We start from the raw sequence: 14,491 nt of genomic DNA, 5'->3' as shown, positions 1-14,491 counted from the left end.
CAAGCAGAAGGAAGAGATCAAGAAGCTGCAACCTTCCAAAGGCGTCACCATTATTTCCAAGCTACGTACTGATAAACATGATGAGATGGAATGGCTACTTTTAATATGGATTAAGGAGAAGCAATTGGCTGGTGACTCTGTTTCTGAAGCAATCATCTGTGAGAAGGCTAGCACCATTTTCCAAGACCTTAAGCGTGAAACAGCCGAGACGGAGGGAGAATCATTGCAGGGTGGCCAAGGGAGTGATGAGTTCAAAGCCAGTCGTGGATAGTTTGACAATTTTAAGAAACGAAGTGGCATTCATTCTGTCATTTCGTCATGGAGAGGCATCGAGTGCTGATGTTAAGAGAGCTGAAAATTTCATTAAGGAATTTGAAAAACTCATTTGTGAAGGATACCTGCCGCAACAAGTATTCAATTGTGATGAAACAGGATTGTTTTGGAAGAAAATGCCTAGGCGTATGTTTATCACGGCAGAAGAAAAACCGTTACTAGTTTATCACTAAGAAAATCCAAGGCATTCAAAGCTCATAAAGTGATTAAAGAAAGATTACAAGTTCTGTGGCGTGCAAATAGTAAAGCATGGGTGACTCGTCAGTTTTTTATTGAATGGATGAACGTAGTTTTTGGTCTTTCAGTCAAGAAATACTTGACCGATAATGGTCTGCCACTTAAGTGTGTCCTCCTCTTGGATAATGCCCCCGGTCACCCCCCTGGCCTTGCAGATGACCTTTTATATGATTTTAAATTCATTAAAGTTGTCTATCTGCCAGCCAACACAACATCTATCCTCCAGCCCATGAATCAACAGGTGATATCCAACTTTAAGAAACTTTTCACGAAGCATCTTTTCAAGCATTGCTTTGAAGTTACTGAAAATACGAACCTAACATTGAGGGAGTTTTGGAAGCAACATTACAACATTGTGATCTGTGTTAAGCTTATACATATTGCCTGGCAAGGTGTTACCAAAAGAACATTGAACTCAGCTTGGAGAAAATTATGGCCAGATGTTGTTTTAGAGCGAGACTTTGAGGGATCCGATCCTGTTGAGGAGGAGATTGTATCTATGGTCGCTCTATGGGCTTAGAGGTAGACGAGGCAGATGTTGCTGAACTCATTGAGGAGCACGCTGAAGAACTCACGATGGAGGAGCTGAAGGAGTTACACAAGATTTCCCACGAGGAGGTAATGCAAGAACTCAGCAGTGAGGAGGATGTTGAGCAGGAGGAGGAAGTAACTTCACATGAAATTCGTGATATCCTAGGCAAGTGGCAGGAAGTGTCAGATTTTGTGGAAAAAAGACACCCTGATAAATTGTCTACAGGCAGAGCGAGTGTCTTATATAATGATACGTGTCTCACATTCTTTTGTAACATTCTAAAAAGGAGGCAGAAACAAACCTCTCTTGATCGTTACTTTGTGAAGGCTTCAGTTAGTGAAAGTCAAGGTGAGGCCAAAAGGGCCAGACGTGAGTGTGCTGAAACTGATGGAAGTGAGGCCAAAAAGGCCAGACATGAAAGTGATGATTAGGTGATGATTACGTAAGAAAAATAATAATAATAATAAAAAAAATAAATTAAATAAAAAAAAATAAAAATAAATAAATAAATAAATAAATAAAAAATAAAAAGCCACCCCCCAAAAAAAACCATTAATAAGTTTAGCAATGTTTTTGTGTTTACGTACATTACGTACGTATAAATCCTCCTCCTCCTCCCCCTGCAGGCCGCAGCTCACTGTCACTGTGGTAAGTAAAATTCCTTTCTTTTTTTATTGATTTCATTAACATTTATCATATTAATGTGTTTTTTCTATCATTATGTGTTATTACTCGTTTATTTATATACAAATTGTGTATATCATATGTAATTTAACTGTGTTTTGGGGTGGTTTCATAGCGCTACAATGCATTAATTCATATAACATGTATTTATATGCGAAATATTGATTTGACATACAACGATGGTTATAGAATGAATTAAAATCGTATCTCAAGGTACCACTATACTTATAAATTCACTTAGAGAGTGACTTTCAAGTAGAAGCCAGACAGTGGAAAACTTGGAAGATTAAAGAGAGTGGGTACGAGAGCAAGTCAGGTTGTTGTGCACATAGACGCAGCACCCAGCTTTGGAATGAAAATGAGGATAAAGAAAGTAGAAGAGAACAGAAAAGGGGCTACTGTCAGTTGCCTCAGGCACCTGTGTTTCCTGAGGGAAAGATGATGAGGTTAAACAGAGGGAGAGGTGATATTCTACAGATTGAAAATTATATCTAAGACCATAAATGTTGCACAAATTAATGAAGAAAAGATTGAAAGGAAGCGTCAAGACACTAAGGGTCAATACCAGAAGAGTTATTTAACCTGAGGACATTTATGGTTCCCTCCCCAGAAAGAGACTCCTCATATAGGAGTTATCATTCCAATTTTGCATTATAAGAAGAGTGTACATGCTGTTGGGTGCATAGTTTTGTGTGAAGCAGGAAAGTTGTCTTTTGAGGGCAAGCTGTGACTGCCCCTTAAGTTGTGAGACACAAAGGGAGATGATGGTAAGTTCACAGCATATCGTCAATTGGTCTGTAAGACCAGAACGTGCTATTACACCTCACTGAGAGGAAATTATTTTTTCCCCCCTTCTCTTTTTGGGGGACCAGTGAGGCAAAATGTTAGGTTACGTTAGAGTAGAAATACTGAACACCTGCCTCACACTTTTCATCTTTTTAGCTATCTCCTTTCTTGTCCCCAAGAAGCAAGGGGACCAGGTGGGGAAGTCTGGGTGGGGAGGCCAAATTGATGAAATACATATGGCACTTAGAAAATAAATAAGGAAAATCCGAGGACAAAACTCCCATTTTTAAGGTAAATTTGCAGTTTCTCTCTCTTTTTTTTTTTTCAATTCTCCAACAAGCTTGGTGGAGTTGTGGGTTTTGGTGCAGGTATAGGGACATAGAAAGCAAAGCCAAATTTGGACATTAATGAAAAGAATGTAACCATCAGATACTGGTCATGTTTTGACAAATGATATTGTCTCTCTAGGAACAGTGGCTGAACCATCAGACACTGTTCATGTTTTGACAAATGGAACAACCCCTCTAGGGACAATAACTTAACCTAACTGGTGGAAGTTTTGCCCCATGGTGAGAATTACAAAACATGGTAAATACTGCCAATGTTGACAGTCTGACATTCAATAATAAAGAATGCATCAACTGCAACTTGATATTTACTACATGAAACTGTCACTGTTCACCATTGCAAACCCATAGCAAAAATTCCTACAGATAGCAAAGTACCCCTTAACATAGGAGTCAAAAGTGCTCATTTTCTGTTCTGAGAGTTGTGGGTGGCAGTGCCTTGATAGTGTGCAGTACTGAACGATTTATCCCACATTCTCCATTTTATGAAGAAAAAGACAAGTTATGTGTAACAGGCAGTGGCAGTAACTTGAAAATAGCTGGCGCAGAGTTTCAAGAAGCACCAAGAGTGACTCTCTCCTCCGTCTTCCCTGGTGCGCCCTTTAGCTTCCTCATGGCTCGTGGACGTGGCAGAGGTCGTGGTGGTGGTTCTCAGCCACCGCCTTCCACTGTTGTAAACCCACCTACTGGTGCTGTAGGTCGGGGTGGTGCTTCTGGTGACCCGGTTGGTGTTAATAACCAATTATGTGATAGCAGTTCTACCTCGTCAATTAACCCCCAAACCACTGCGCTCCCTAGTGGTACCCCAGGTGATGTTATGTGCTGTTCTACCTGTCAGAGTTAACTTGATGATTCTTGTATTGGCTGTGATAGGAATTGTAACAATTGGTTTTGTTCTACCTCCATGTGTCTCAGTATTCCTGAGCCTCTTGTAGCCAGTATTAAACAGTATGGCGGTGATTCTATCGCTTATATTTGTACTGACTGTCGTTCATCCAGTCGCAGTAATGGTGCTGGTGGCCAAGACAACACTGTCTTTAGTCGACTCCTACAAACAGTTAAGAAACTATGTGAAACAGTACAAACACTTTCCTCCCAAGTATCATCCATGCAACAACACACTTGTACATCCTACTCCACACAATCAACAGAACAAACAAACAGACAGATAATAAGAGAGATCAGAGAAATGCGGGAGAGAGAAAAAAGAGTAACATCAATTATTGTTAGAGGCATAGACGCCACCACTGATGATGACTTTGGGGCAGCCTTTGACCCCATAGTTATTGGCAGATCACTAACCTTATCAAGTGTTGACTGTATAAACAGAGAGAAGAAACTATTCCGTATTAAGATTGACGGCAATACAGCACGAAGGACTCTATTACAGAATGCTAAAGACCTCAAAAACTCAAGGTACAGTCACCTTTACATAAACAGAGACTTGACATACGTGCAACGCAAAGAATTAGCAGAACGTAGAGCTCAAGCAGCTCAACCAACACCACCGCAGCTGCTAATTTAAACTAGTGTTTCCCAGTCCAGCTTCAAGTCCAGCTCATGTCTGCTATAAGTCACTAATTATTTGTTTATGTAATGTTAACAATCTACCAAACAAACTTAATTACATAACTAACATACTGACTAACCACAATGTAGACATATTTGCTGTTACAGAGACCTGGTTACTTCCTTCAATTACAAATGCCACACTTTCTGTTCAAGGCTACATCATGGTTTGCACAGACACTACAGGTACAATACATAAACATGGTGTAGCATTCTATGTCAGGAACACTCTTGAGTTTGTCTCCATACCAGTTGTCTGTTCAAATGTACACGTTATTTACCTCATATCCCTTAAATTACACATCATAGTTGTCTACAGACCACCTTCTTATTCACACTTAGAAAATGACCTCCTGGTTAACTTTCTTATGGAGTATTGTTTGAACAAAGATGTGGTTATCTTGGGGGATTTCAACCTACCAGCCGTTGACTGGACTTTGAAGGAAGCAATGTAAAAGGATTTCTACTCAACATTTTATGAATTGTTTCATATCTCTTGGCCTTAAGCAATGGGTTAATTTCTCAACTTTTTACCCATCAGGTAACACACTAGATTTAGTATTTACATCTGAGCTTGATAGAGTGGGAACTATTACCTCACTCTGCCCTATGCCTGGATGTGGTCATGTTCCTATATTACTTGACTATTTCTTTTCTACTACCTCTGATTCTGCTACAGTTCCCACTAAGAGAGCATGCAACAAAGCAAACTATAATATAATCAACACTTACCTTTCCAATGTTGACTGGGATTTTGAACTTGCTTATCTTTCATCTGATCTAATGTATGAAAAGTTTCTCGACATTGTCACACCTCTTATAGATTTCTATGTACCACTAAAGCCTTCCAAACCCACTTTTAAAACCTTCAAGCCTCCCCACCAATTAAAAAGAGAGTGAAACAGATTATGGTCATCATACAAATTACAAAAGGCTACACATGGTCGTCGCTCCCCTTAAGCTCAAATTGCTATAAATAATTTCAATCATGTTAATTCTCAATTCCGAAACTTCCACATTATTTCCCAAAAAGAACATGAAGAGGCTCTTGTAAAAAACTTGTGTCATAACCCTAAAGCTCTGCACCAGTATGTGCGCAAGAAAAAAGTTTGTGCCCCGACAGTAGGTCCTTTAACCCCTTCGCGCCGGATGTTAAAAAAGCCCGCCTGTATGATATCGGTGGTAGTGCCTTGGCCTTGGGAAACTCGTGCAAGCTTGTCATACTTGTCGTCTTTGTGTATTATGCTGCTAATTTTTAGTCACTATATCGCCTTGAAGAGGAAAGTGGGCCTTCTCTCTTGAGAGAGAGAGAGAGAGAGAGAGAGAGAGAGAGAGAGAGAGAGAGAGAGAGAGAGAGAGATTAGAAAATTTGTTGTTTTTATTTGTGTGTATGTGTGTGTGAGTGTGTGTGTGTGTGTGTGTGTGTGTGTGTGTGTGTGTGTGTGTGTGTGTGTGTGTGTGTGTGTGTGTGTGTGTTTTCACAAATGTTACAAGGCAGGATGCATGTAACTTATCTTTCAAGAGGGGAGGGAGGGAGGGAGATGGGGAGGGAGGGAGGGAGGGAGGGAGGGAGAGGGAGGGAGAGAGAGAGAGAGAGAGAGAGAGAGAGAGAGAGAGAGAGAGAGAGAGAGAGAGAGAGAGAGAGAGAGAGAGAGAGAGAGAGAGAGAGAGAGAGATATGGGAACAGTCTATGCCATTGGGTAATTTTAGACACAAGGCGGGACGCATGTAGCTTATCTATAGTGATTGGTGGAGACAAGGATAGTGGGAGGAGCACTAGGACTTCAAGGACAGCATACGGCATGTGTAGTTGGTATCCAACACACTATACGGGACAACTGAACTGAGGAAAGCTCAGAAAAGAAATATGACACCTACGTAGGCGTCACCGTATATGCTACTGGGGCTTCATGACGCCTACATAGGCGTCACCGTATTGAAGGGGTTAAAGTTAACAGATGGATCATTAACTACTGACTGTTATCAGATGGCTGAGTTATTTGCTGACAGTTTTGCCTCTGTTTTTGAGAACAAAAACTTGTATCCTGCTCCTCACCAACATAGCGACTCCCAAATCCCAAATAGCACATATTGACATACAACAGGAAGACATTCGTCAGAAACTCTCTCTACTAGACCCTAACTCCAGTATGGGCCCGGATGGTATTCACCCTCAACTGTTAAAGTCTTGCCCAAATCTAACTTTTCCACTCTTTCTTATTTTTAAGAAGTCAATGTCAAAAGGCATACTTCCTAGGAAGTGGAAAGTATCTCAAATTACCCCTTTTTTCGAAAAAGGCTCCCGCCATCAGCCGTTAAACTATAGACCAATAAGCCTAACATCAGTCTGTTGAACGACTTTTGAACGCATAGTGATTGACGGTCTTACAGAATATCTTAATAGTAATGGCATTTTATCTACAGACCAGTTTGGCTTCAGGAGTGGGAGATCAACTGAGGACCAACTACTGCTTACTTACAACTCTATCACATCATGGCTAGACAGTGGATATACAGTAGACTTAATTCTGTTTGATTTTTCTAAAGCATTTGATGTTGTCAACCACACTATTCTCCTACAAAAACTTTCCTGTCTTGGCATCTCTAGTGTCCTCCTACAGTGGATCAAAGACTTCCTCACTCAGCGAACAATGTCTGTTTCTGTTACAGGCGTCCCAAGCAGTCACAGGTTAATCCCCAGTGGAGTACCCCAGGGTTCAGTTCTCTGTCCTTTACTTTTTATTATCTATGTAAACCACTTACCGTCTTACATAAAGAGTGATTGCAAAATATTTGCTGACGATCTAAAGATTTATCTGCCCATTCGTAACTTGCCGCACACCCACACAGTTATTGACATATCTAACTGCCAACGTGATATCAACTCTATATATAGAATATCAAACTCCTGGGGGCTTTCTTTAAATATAGATAAGTGTGTCACACTAAGATTCAACAGAGGCACTTTTCCAGAGCAAGACATAGTCCCATATAACACCTACTCACTCAATAGTACAGATAGACACATGCACATAAAAACTAGTTAACAAGGCTGCAGGTCTGGCACCAAATTTACTAAAAGCAACTATTTGTAGATCACAAAATTTTATGCTAAATCTGTTTATTACACATGTAAGACCACTACTAGAATACTGTTCATGTTATCTTGGAGACCTAAAGATGCTAGAAAGTGTTCAGAGGTCGTGGACTCGACACATAGACGGAATGACTGGACTGTCCTACAAAGAGCGTTTGTTAGCTCTTGACCTCTACTCTGTACGTGGATGCCTTACTCGTGCTGACATAATAAAATACTGGAAGATCTTCCACTCTGAGTGTTCTATCCCTCCCGAAGATTTATTCATCACAACACCACATGCACATACTCGTGGACACCGTTTTAAATCAGCTCACCAGTACAGTTCAGTGGATCTTAGATCTCGATTTTTCTCATTCCGGTGTGTCCGTTATGGAATTTTTTGCCTGACCATGTTGTTGCTCTGAACTCGCTGCCATCCTTCAAATCAGCCCTTCACAGTCATTTAGGCGACATTCTGGAGTAATAAGCATACACACATGTGCTGCTGTTTGCTGCACAATAATATATTGTGCATTTCTGAACAATTTCAATGGGTACACATTCCAGTCCACTCACAGTTTGTTACAATCATCCAGTAATCTACATCTAAAGTTGACTGGCGTACCCATTTTCCTAACTACCTTTTTCCTACTCTTCGTTGTATTTTTCTGGTTTGGGAGCTAAGGGTGGCTAACCAGGTGAGTAAACCATCAAAATACAACTAATACATTCCTAAACTAACCTATGGTAAGTCAATCTATCCCTCTCCAATATAGTTTTTCTTTTTATTTCCAGTTTGCTTGTGTCAGGAGGGAGGGAAGGCAGGAGAAAGAATATCACTAGAGGCTGGAGGAGGAGACGTGCTGGAAACAAAGCCATTCAAGAATAACTCACTCGAAGCACTGAACAACGTCACCAACACACTTCAATCACATCATTACACAGTGCTGACCAAGCCTAGCGAATATCGTGGGTCAAGCAGCACCATGCTACAACACCGTCCCCTCATATAGACAGTGATTCACACCCTCGCCCCCTCCCTCCCGCCCCTCACACAGCAAGGCCAGTGGGTACCCGCATCACACCACCACCATTACCGGCACTCACACACTGCACAATCTCTCTCCACCAGTCAGCTGCGATGCTCACCCTTCTGTGGTTCCCTCAGTCCAATGGCAATGCTTGGCAAAACGTCCTTGTTGAGTTTTGTGTGGAATTGACCCAACTTCCCTCCCCTGCTCCTCCTCCCTCACCGTCCCAAAATAAACACAAACATTGCACACCCGCTGGTCCTTTGGTTCTTATCCGCGCCACTGCCTTATTACTCTGCCTACCCTTATGTTACTTGTAGGGCAAAATACTGTAGAAGATTATTAAAAGAAATTATGGTGAAAGCGCGTTTAATAAATACTGTGATAAGAAATTATACATGATAACAAAATAATAATAGAGGGTATTTGAGGTTTTTTCCTTTTCTCTTATCTAATTTTCTTAATACATATTTAATATATACAAATTTCTTACCTTGTAATGGTTTCTTTTTTCTCTCTCTTTCTTTAATCATTAGTCCAGGATACGTGTTAAGTATATATATATATATATATATATATATATATATATATATATATATATATATATATATATATATATATATATATATATATATATATATATATATATATATATATAAGCAGTGACTACGAACAGAAGAGGCAAGAGGGGAATATATGGACATGAGAAACAGGCTAAACAAACTTGTACAGAGGAGAAAGTGTCAGTACTATAGACAGAAGTCATTAGAGTCACGGTCTAACATTAGTAGATTATATAAGATACTGGATAATTTGACAGGTAACAGGAAAATAAATAAGTTGCCTGAGTGGTTTAATGACACTGTGCTTGCAAATATGTTCCTTGACTTTTTTGATCAAAAGATAAAGTCGATTGTGGAGAGTTTTAGAAATGAGGAGCTTGAAATACCCGTGAGTATGCCAATGCCTCGGGCTAAGCAAGCAAGTGTGGATGAAGTAAAGGAGATTGTACATAAAGTTAATATAACCTACTGCGATAATGACCCATTACCTATTAGTGATATTATTCAGAGTGAGAAGTTCTGTGAAATTCTGGAAATTTTTAAACTGATTATAAACAGTAGCTTCATGAACAATATCTTTCCTGTCTCTGAAAAAAATAGCATTGATAAAGCCCATTCTAAAGGGTAAAATGGATACGCAGTGCTTGAATTCCTTTAGACCTGTATCTAATTTGACCTTTTTATCGAAGATTATTAAAAGTGCTGTATTAAACCAATTACTTGACCATTTGAAAGTAGTGCAGGCTTTACCGGATAATCAGTCGGCTTATAGAAAACTTTATTCGACTGAAACAGCTTTATGCTCAGTTATCAATGATCTGATAATCCTGATGGATGAAGGAAAATGTGGTTTGCTAATTTTACTGGACTTAAGTGCAGCATTTGACACAGTTGTTCACACATTGCTTCTTTTAGATTGCAGGTCTGTCGGTATTGATGGAGAAGCACTAACATATTTAGAAAGTTATCTTGCAAACAGGCAATACTGTGTTCAAGTTGGTAAATCTTTCTCAGACAAGAAGATTTTAGAAAGAGGAGTACCGCAAGGCAGTGTTTTAGGTCCTGTTCTGTTCTGTATATATATACTATTGAACTATCACACATACTAAGAAAACATGACATTGACTTCAAACTGTTTGCTGACACACAATTTTACATGACCTTGAACAATGTAGATAATGTTGAAGGAAAGATAAAACTTATTATGGATGATGTTGGTAGATGGATGGAATCCAACCAGTTGAAACTTAATCAAAACAAGACTGAATGCTTGATAGTGGGTAAGAATAAGGACTTAGAGGATTGATATGTCCACATTATGTATTGATGGCAACAGTTTGGGTGTTCGTGATACAGTGAAGGATCTGGGAGTATTATTGGACTGTCATTTATCTATGAAAGATCAAATACGGCAGGTGGTTAAGACGACAAAATACCAACTGAAAAATATAGGTTTTGTCAGAAAATACTTGGATGAGAAAACTACGAAGATGCTGGTTCATAATCATGCGATAAGCAAATTGTATTACTGCAATTCTCTGTATTATGGACTGCCTAAGTATCTCTTAAAAGACTTACAGCTTATCATGAACAGAGCTGCCAGACTGATTACAGGCGTCTATCCTCGTGAGAGGATAACACCTATATTGATAGATCTGCATTGGCTGCCAATTAAAGCACGAATTGAGTACAAGATTAGTGTTATGACTCATCAGGCATTACAGTCTGGAAAACCTGAGTACTTGAGGAACTTACTGGAAATATTCCACCATGACACTACGATGGAGTTGAGACATGATGCAGACCCATACAGACTACATGAGCCAAGATATAACCTTGACATGGGATACCGAGCATTTGCAAGATGCGCACCAAGGATTTACAATAAACTACCGAGTGATATTAAAGGTTGTGCCAGGATCGATATCTTCAAAAAGAAATTGAAGACATATTTGTTCAAGGAAGTTAACGATTTTAACGGCATGGAAATCAAAGACAATTATAGATGCTAGTTGCTTTTGAGGGAGGCTCTGCTGAGCGCTGCCTCGCAGTGGAGCAGAGCCTTGAACAAACACCCAAAGTAACAAGTAAGTAAGTAACAATTGATAACATAATTAATATTCAATGTCAAGATGGACGACTGTTCCAATCTTTTGAAAATACCAACATATTTCCCTAAACCGACAACTGGATTTTTTTAGAAATTTTCTGCAAAGAATGTTCTGCATTTCCTTCATCTCCAGACTCTCCTTCCTTTAGGGGTCCCCTAGGTTCCTTCAACCCCTCCCCCGACATTATTAATGTGGTATCCAACGCCTTTCATCCTATGGGTAGGTCCATATATGTATGTACATGTAATGAATCTACAGAGGATGTCCTATTACATCTATATTAGCTTGTGTATGCCTAAACATAATGTAAGAAAACAAGCACGATTGGTCCTTGTATAATTATTATACAAGGTTCTGCGATAAGCCACACACACACTCTCTCTCTCTCTCTCGTCTGTGACATGTGTGGTGGTGGTGGTAGTAGTTCTCTCTCTCTCTCTCTCTCTCTCTCTCTCTCTCTCTCTCTCTCTCTCTCTCTCTCTCTCTCTCTCTCTCTCTCTCTCTCTCTCTCTCTCTCTCGTCTGTGACATGTGTGGTGGTGCTCTCTCTCTCTCTCTCTCTCTCTCTCTCTCTCTCTCTCTCTCTCTCTCGTCTGTGACATGTGTGGTGGTGGTAGTAGTAGTAGTAGTAGTAGTAGTAATAGTAGCACAAGAAGTTGCAGTAGTAGTAGTAGTAGTAGTAGTAGTAGTTGTAGAAGTAATAGTAGTAGTAATAGCAGTAGAAGTAATTGTAGTAGTAATAGCACTAGAAGTAATAGTAGCAGCAGCAGCAGCAGCAGCAGCAGCAGCAGCAGTAGTAGTAGTAGTAGTAGTACTAGTAGTAGCAGCACTAGAAGTAATAGTAGCACTAGAAGTAGTAGTAGTAGTAGTAGTAGTAGTAGTAGTAGTAGTAGTAGTAGTAGTATGCCACAGCACAGCCACAACACATCCAGAGCAAGACCCCACAGTATAAGGAAGTGAAAAACTATTTGACTTACCCCAACAGCTAGGCAAAGAACACCAAGGGAGCCCATCAAAACACCCACCACCGTGCCAGCTTGGGGAGTTGACACTTCAATGACCGCCTTCTCATGACACTTGCTGCTGCTGGGCGGATCGAACACTGCTGAGGGGATGGTCCACAGGGAGAGGATCTGGGCGACTCCACGCACTTGTCAACGTCTGAGGGTGGAGAATTACACTCTCAGAAACAGATTTATTACAACTTAACTTTACACGCATTCCAGGAACACATTCAACAATACGTTGAGGAAAACTACAAAAATTATATCAGTACTCATGACAAATGCATATGGCAAGATTGAATTATACTTAATCATAAAGAACAACCTATCCGTAAATCGCTGATCCTAGTAATACCCGTTAGACAAAATGCATGTTGATGTATGCCAACAATAACAAAAGTACCCTTGAATACCACACTAACTTCTTTAGGCTGCTGCTAAATGAAGAGGTGAAGGACTGACAAGTTTAAGAAGACAGACCGTAGAGTGACATTGACAGTTCAGGAGGCCTCACCTTCACACTTGAACTTTCTGACACGAGTCTGTACCCTGCATTGCCGGCACTGGCAGTAGTATGACTCTCGAGTGTTGATGTAAAGAGGCTCACACACACCCGACATTCTTCTCCCGGCACTCCTCAATGCCACACAGCTGCACAAACTCATCCTGCCACAAGAAAGGCATTTGCTTCAGTACTGTCAAGTTGTGATTTTGTATTGTACTGTATACAATATAAGAAAATCTGCAACTTTTATATGAAACAAAGGAGTTCAGAGCATGAGTTAAGCCTTGCGTGCCATAGTGACAAAAGCAAGGCCTTCTCCTTACCTCTCCGCTACTGCAGCAATCATTGATGCCGTCACACATGCGCTGCTTCGGAATACCACTGCCACCGCTGTGGGAGAACTGACTGATTGACTGACTGATTGTTGTTCCTCTTCCGTGTGGGGGTCGTTTGCAGCTCTGCCACTATTGCACTCTGTGGGTGAAATGCTGGCTTTGTATTTTAACATCACTATCATTCATGGTTTAGACTATCGTAAGATAAATTTAGATTGACTAGATGGTGTTTTAATAGAGAGAAATCATAGCAGTAAGTGGACACAATGCTGTTCATCTTAGCTCTCCGTGTTTCCTTGAAATACAAGTAACTTTGTTTTTTCTGTCTGACGTCACGTCTTTTCCCTCAGTCCTCGCTCGCCGCCACCTGAGGTTGACACGTACGCCTCCTGCCTCTTGTTTGCTCGGTTTACACTTGTTGTGTATTGTGCTACCGTAAATACACTTTCATAATGGACTCAGGTGTTCATGCTGTTTTACGACAACTACCACATAATACAAGTAACCGACAAACAACAAAATTTACACTCCCACACAGACAGTCAAAGGTCCTCATTAATGTTGCCTACAATAAGCAAGGTTGCTCAATTTCATCCACCTCTATATACATTGCGAATCACATTAAATATTTGTCATTATTTTCATCTTAATGTTCTCCGGCTTATGTACTGTGAATTAATCCCACCCACACACAAACCTACCCACTAAATGATCACTTCCAAATTGTCGATCGTGCTTACAAAATACAAAAACAATTGTTCAGTTTACTATCCATATCAATTTGGAACACTGCTGAACCTGTTATATTGGTCAACAATTTGAAATCATTGAACCTAGCTTTGTCAAATCCCCTTCGATACTGCCAACATGAAAAACCTCATAGTACCAATAAACGCACTTACAATTCACTACAAGCACACAGTATGCACCAATACTGACACCACACCACAAAACACACCATACACAACTGACACACACACAAACAACTTAAATCACTCAAAACTAACCCAAAACACCCTGCAACACCTCAAAATATAAAAAGCTCACCCAAAACACATTACAGACACCCAAGTTACCAATATCATCCCTACACACACACACACACACACACACACACATGTAGTGAACACCACTACACTACACTAGAGAGAGAGAGAGAGAGAGAGAGAGAGAGAGAGAGAGAGAGAGAGAGAGAGAGAGAGAGAGAGAGAGAGAGAGAGAGAGAGAGAGAGAGAGAGAGAGAGAGAGAGAGAGAGAGAGAGAGAGAGAGAGCAAACAAATCTTAACAGAAAAACAAGAACAACAACAAAAACCACAATTTCCTTTACTCCTATATCCAGGGCAGAACACGGAGACACAGGCTTGCCCGACTTTAG

The 14,491-nt window shown here is 40.3% G+C and overlaps 1 protein-coding gene across 5 annotated transcripts in view; it reads right to left on the bottom strand.

Annotated features, from left to right (window-relative positions):
- The window catches only part of LOC123516629, a 57,090-nt gene extending 42,599 nt beyond the window's left edge, over positions 1–14,491 (bottom strand). For 2 of the 5 annotated variants that reach the window (XM_045276199.1, XM_045276203.1), the window contains exon 1: positions 8,717–8,868. The gene's annotated coding sequence lies outside the window, so the exon portion shown is untranslated. Of the gene's footprint in view, positions 1–8,461; positions 8,585–8,716; positions 8,869–12,248; positions 12,433–12,789; positions 12,942–13,103; positions 13,279–14,443 lie in introns of those variants that run through there. The other 3 variants (XM_045276201.1, XM_045276200.1, XM_045276202.1) reach the window with 3 other exon arrangements.

This window comes from Portunus trituberculatus, chromosome 41 (genome assembly GCF_017591435.1).
Source record: "Portunus trituberculatus isolate SZX2019 chromosome 41, ASM1759143v1, whole genome shotgun sequence".
Classification (NCBI taxonomy): domain Eukaryota; kingdom Metazoa; phylum Arthropoda; class Malacostraca; order Decapoda; family Portunidae; genus Portunus; species Portunus trituberculatus.
Note: the sequence above shows the minus strand (reverse complement) of the source record. Positions and strands in the feature narration are given on the sequence as shown.